Below are 6,000 nucleotides of genomic sequence, written 5' to 3'. Positions count from 1 at the left end.
ATATAAAGCTTATGTGGGTTCTTGAAATGAAAGTTCTCATTTTTGTCTTAACCAATTCTTGTTTTGCAGTTTTTTTTATCAACTTTTTAAAATAGTGACCTTTGAAGGAGTATAAATAACTTCAACCTTCATTCTGCTTTCTTACATAAATCTACATATGAACACCAGTGAAAATGTTGTTCTTCCCTTTGAATATATCTGCTTCATTTTTCATTACATATCTTGTCTGGATAACAAAGATTATAAACTTGTCTGTACAGAATTTCATAAAACATTCAAGAACAGAAGAGCAAATAATAAAGACCTGTTCCTGTGTTTATTAATTCACATCAAAGTATTCATGTTTAATTCAGATACCTGACCAAGGACTGGGAAAAGGGAATTCTGTGAAACAATTGCATGCCCAGCTTAGCAACTAAGAGCTCAGAAATCACCATCTGTTGCTTGAATAAGACTTGATATTGTAGACAAAGTAAAGAAAAAAAAACCCAATCTCATGTAAACAAGGCTTTTTAAAGGGAACAAGTGGAAAACAGTGATTTTTATGCATCCTGGTAATGAAGTCAGGAAACACAATCATCTTCATTTGCTTCTTTCCAGGTCACCTGCAGTATTCCTCTTGTGTGGGCAGGGCCCAGATGTTTCACCCAGAGTCTGAAACAGAAGTTTGGCACTGCAAGAGATACGAAAAACACCTCAGGAGCTGTAGGCCTTCGGAAGTTCACTCGGTGTTGCTCATATGGTAAATCATTGGCTTTTACTTGTCAGAGGAATTACCTAACAGCCGGTGTTTCTCCCCTCTAGGCTGCTGCCAGAATTCTTCTGCTTACTTCCGAGAACATATGCTTAATAAAAGGGGAAAAAAAAATAACAAAACCATACCAAAAAAACCCACCCTCCTCTGCTATTTGGCACCTAAAGCCTTATTTTAATTTCTGGGTGCAGCTTTTTCTGTGAGCATATTGTGAAATACCAGTGCGTTACCCATCTGTTCCAACTTGGTGTCTTCAGAGCTGAGTGCTGTAGAGGAAAGGTTATCATTAGCTTCCCTTAAAAAACTTGATTTGCTTACAATAACAATAAGTGAGGAAATTGATTGTGTTCTATTCACAGTGCAGATTATTACTCCTCATTTTAACAATGAAGGCTCGGGAAGAAAATCCTCACTGCAGCCTTGGCAGTTTGAATAATCCAAACCAAATCCAAGAAATCTTTCTTTCTGTTTTGCTTCAGGCTTATCTTTGATACAGGCTCTGAGGAACCCCAAAACGCACAGACAGGCCTGGGGTTTGCAGTGATTATACGCACACAAGTTGACTGAGGAGTCTTTGGCAGCTTTGTGGACTTCAGAGAGCCTAACATAATCAAGAATCAGCTCGTAGAACTGGTAGATTCCAAATCAAATCAGTATGACACAGAGTTCTCTGAATTCCTAATCCAGTTAATACAGAGAAAGGACTACTCATGGTAAATGGGTCTGCTGAGTTTCGACTGGTTTAGCTCACTTATCTTGTTGGAAGCTCACTGGGATATTATTTTTTATCATTTTCTATAGGTGTGTCATCCATGCCTGGTTTGGGGTCTTCAAAGTCCACCCCATTATTTTTGCAGCCTTGCAAGAGCTTGCACAGCCTAAATGAGGCACATGACACTGCTCTGGGCTCCTCCTGGCTGCTGGTGAAGAACTTTACAGCCTAGATCAGAAATCAAAAACTGAGTGGAGCAAAAATAGACTATGGCTTCATCTACAGTAGAGAATTAAACCTGCCTCCTAGTGTTCTCTGGTCCTGAAAGCCAACTGGAACAGAACAAATGGTTTCCATAACATTAAACTGTCTTACCCTTCCAAAGAGGGTGACCATGTCTGAGTGCCTATTTTGATGGAATATGGCCTATCTAGCTCCTAAGAAGTTTTTGGGAATTGTTGAAAAGAGCACTAGTTTTCTCTGGTCAAAACTGTGCCAGCCAATATTCTCACAATTTAACAACATAGTTGGTCAAGTTCCAGTGCTTGGGAACATTCCCTAGTATTGTTTAATTTATTAGTATGGGTATGTGTGAACCCAACTGAGAAGCAGCCTGTTCTGTTAATTCAGCCTTTATTGGACATCAAATTATGCCCAGAAGAGTGATGTTGCAAATGCCCCAGCCATGGGGAAAGGCTAAGATCTGAGCTCAGACTTTGCTAGGTGTCAAAGGACACAAATAGCCAACACAAATCAGTATGGAACTGCATTGTTTACACTGCTCACAGCCTTGCTTACTCCTTCATATAATCAGTCACTGCATTTGCTGCAGGGAAGGCATGCAATCAAGTTTGAGAGAGTTTGTCATCTGGGCTCTGAGAAGTGCTTGTGCTGAAATGGCTTGTGATTTCCCAGCGATAACAGGATCACTTTCTTTATGCAGAGGTTGCCTGGAAGTTGGCAGCACAGACTGCAGATGCTGTGGCTTTTTTCATTTTCTTTTAAGGACTGATACAGAGCACCTTAAAGTACCTGTTGCTGAAACACTACACTCAAGAGTGGCACATCTACAGAAAAAGCTGAATGAGGAAAAGCTGATTGACAGGCTGAGAAAATAACATATTGGCTAGGATGCCACAAAAAAAGACAAAAACACATGACTTCTCAGAGAATGAGGACACCCCTGTTGTCCCACCAATCCCAAGAGCACTCCTTCTTGGAATTTACCACCACTTGCTGCATGTGAAAGCTGCAGATTGCACAGCAGGAATAACCTGTGCAAGAAGTCTATACGCCAGAAACACCAATACAGACTTGCCAAACCGGTGCATTTGCAGGTGAAAAAAAGGGGGGGAAAGGAATAAAATAAAAAAAAAGAAAAAATGTTTTTAAAAAGAAAAAATATTTAGTTACCATCTAAATACCATAATAAAAACCTTAAAGCAACGTGAGTTAGAGAGAAGTGCTGCCAGGACAACACTGGCAAGGTTATTTGTAGGACATTGGTGGTGAGTAGCCAAAACAAGAATGTAGTCCTCATTCATAGTCCAGGAACCTATTGGGCAACAAAGGAAAGGCCTCATGATGCAGAGCTTGAGGTATAAATCAAAAGCTCTTCTGATGATTTGAAGGGAGATATGTGGCAGGCAAAATTATATAGCATGTCAATGGCAAACCCAAAACTTTGGTTCTATGATTGTCTATCTCATGACTAACATGCTTGTTTAGGATGCCTATCAAATAGAGCTAGACATGGAGACAGAGAGGTAGAGGTGAATCTGAGTGTTCATACAAAGGAAATATTACTGTATGTGATGTGGGCACTGAACTTACTGCTATTGGGGCTAATGGAAAATTTTCAGAAAGAAATTTCCATGGGAAAATGATCAGCAAGATCAGAAATTGTTTCAAATGAGACAGGAAATAATAAAAATGTGATGTTCCTACTTTTTAACCTCCTCCTCTGTCAATTTGAGGTTTTTAGGATGGCAGTGATACATCTAAAGAGTCAGAACACTGCAGTAAAAATAGTTTTGGAACATTTAATTTTGTGAGAAGTTACCAATACACTCTCTACTTCAGCCATGACAACAGTGAACTGAGGGTCTAGGGGTGTCCTCGGACTATTTTCATCAGTCAGCTCCAGTACTACAAGGGGAAATCCACAGCCAGGGTGCACCAATAAACCAACTGATCAAACAATCTGCACATGGATATGTGGCCATACCCTTTGCAAACAAGGCCATGCATGTACATGCCAACACAATTACTTTGCTTGGATTTACCAGGAGAAAATGAAATGTAAAGTAGTCTGTAAATAGCCAATAAATCTTGTTCCCTGTGTTTTATGTGTTTCTACCTTAGTCAGGAAGGAACTTGGGGTGTTTTTTTAAGATGTAAAGTTGATGCAACTGGCTTAAATGTGGTGTTTTAGTGGAAGAGAGAATGGAAAAGGTTTTGATTGTTCTGCCATTCCCTAGAGGGGGTCTTATCTACAAATAAACCTTTTTAAGAGCTTCAACCTTATTTCTGAAGAAAAACAAATACATCCAGAAACTTAGGCACACTCTTTCCTGTTTAGTACAGCAGCACTCCCATAAAGTAACAACAAGAGAAAAATGGACTGTGTTAGGTGAGTGAAACAGCTGGTCCTACAGGTCTATACACTGAACAAGCTAGAAATAAACTACACCCACAATGAACCACTTGATGTAAAAACAAGTTGTTATTGTTGTGAGAAAAAAAAAAACAACAAACTTTACTATTAGACTGTACATTCTTCAAGATTTGAGGCAAATTTGGAGATAAAACGTCTTTCCCCACCTTCATTCTTATCCCCTGGCAAATATATCTTTGGTTTTCACTGAGACTTGTAGCACTGAGTCCAGTCGTAAATCTGGTGAACATGTCTGCTCAGAAGAGTTTGTTCAGCTCTAGGTCTAATTCTGTATTGCACTGTGTAGCACAGTCAAAAATTGCCAGGGTGGTTTAAAAGGAATTTCTACTACTGTTGAAGGGCTTTTATTTTCCCTTGCCTTGTGAGGGGAAAATATTACTTTGCTAAAAGAATGATACCACTCTGCAGCCTTAGAGGCTGAGTCAGCTGTGATGTATAGGTGACTTTAGAAGCCTAAGCTGTTGGTGCTTCATCTTTCTGCCAGGATATCAGTCTTCTCCAGAAGCACTATCGGTCTCTGAATGTGTGCACAGCTGTAATGTTTGAAGACTCTAAGTGAAGTATCAAGTATTAAACATTTGTAATTGTTTTTTGCTGGACTGTGACCTGAATTTAGTAACATCTGGCTGATGGCTACTATGAACAGGATATCCCAGTGTGTGAGAGGAAGATCCTGTGTCAGTGCATTGACTGGAGTTAAACCAGCTGAGTTTCTCTTTTGTTTAATGTGTTCAGAAGTCTGCAAGGAAATCATCTGCAGTAGCAAGTGTGTCAGAGCTTATCGGGGAGATAAGAAAGCTGCTTAAGTTTCCTGGACTTCATTGTACTTGGGACACTTGTTGAGTGATCATGGCATGGGCTCGCAGAGTTTGGACAGTAAAAGCAAGAGACTTTAAATCTTTCTTGTCATACACTGTGCAGCCCACATGCTTCCTATTTCTCTGACACATCTGACCCTTCAGTCAGGATCAAGGTATACTGTGAAGTGAAATTCCTGTGTTATTTTTATCTCTGCTCTTTCTCCAAAGAGAGAATCCTGTTACTAGCAGGCAGTCTACTCCAAGACTCATGTTCTGATGAGCTAAGAGGAACTGGAATAGAGTAGCCATTAATTATTCTTATTCTTCAAGTGATAATAATGGTCAACTTCACTGGCCCCTTCTATACCACTGCTCAGAGAATTGTTGTATGACAGGGAGCAGAAGAAACTTATACCTGATCTTTACATGAGGACCTTGGAAAATACTTTAGGAAAGACATACAGTGTGGCTATTTACAATAGCACAAGACTGGATTCATAACCCAATGGGCACTGCCCTGTTTCATATTCTTAAAAGAGCAAGAAATCTGCCCTAGTTGGATACTTCTTTGGTAGCAACACTGATGTCTTCCTACAAGGCCTCCAGACATACAAGGGCAAAACAATTGCAACAGGACTGTGTGAAAGTGAAGGACCTTTTAATGAACTCTTTGGACTGTGCACAGGGCTAGATTCACATCCATGTACTTATGAAGGTTACTACATCTGTTAGGAAAGAAACAAAATGTAAATCTGTGCCCTACTGAATCATAAAGCTAAGAGCTTTTGAAAGGGACAAAGTTGCATCACTTTACTATGTTGTCAGGCTGGTGAATTAACAGTGAAGACTAAAATATAAAGAATTCCTTGGTATGATTTTTTTCAATTATACCTAGAAAAATTTGATAGATAAAAGGATCCCCTAAAAAAATAATTTTCATCCTGAAATGTTTTGTCCCCCTGAATTCCTTTTCTTACTGTTTTCAGAGCGGTTACCCCAACAACAAGAACAAAAACAAAACCAGTCAAACATACTACACTTTTCTTGACAGTAATTT

At 39.4% G+C, this 6,000-nt stretch overlaps 1 long non-coding RNA gene across 1 annotated transcript in view; it reads right to left on the bottom strand.

Annotated features, from left to right (window-relative positions):
* Positions 1-297: 297 nt before the first annotated feature.
* Positions 298-6,000, bottom strand: part of LOC137449691 (uncharacterized) — a 121,464-nt gene continuing 115,761 nt past the window's right edge. The window contains exon 2 of the long non-coding RNA XR_010989454.1: positions 298-673. This is a non-coding gene — a long non-coding RNA (uncharacterized lncRNA). The remainder of the gene's footprint in view (positions 674-6,000) is intronic.

The sequence above is a fragment of the Melanerpes formicivorus genome, unplaced genomic scaffold (genome assembly GCF_026170545.1).
Source record: "Melanerpes formicivorus ecotype bairdi unplaced genomic scaffold, bMelFor1.0.p_v2 SCAF_32, whole genome shotgun sequence".
NCBI classification, from domain to species: Eukaryota; Metazoa; Chordata; class Aves; order Piciformes; family Picidae; genus Melanerpes; species Melanerpes formicivorus.
This window is presented reverse-complemented; position numbering and strand designations above follow the sequence as displayed.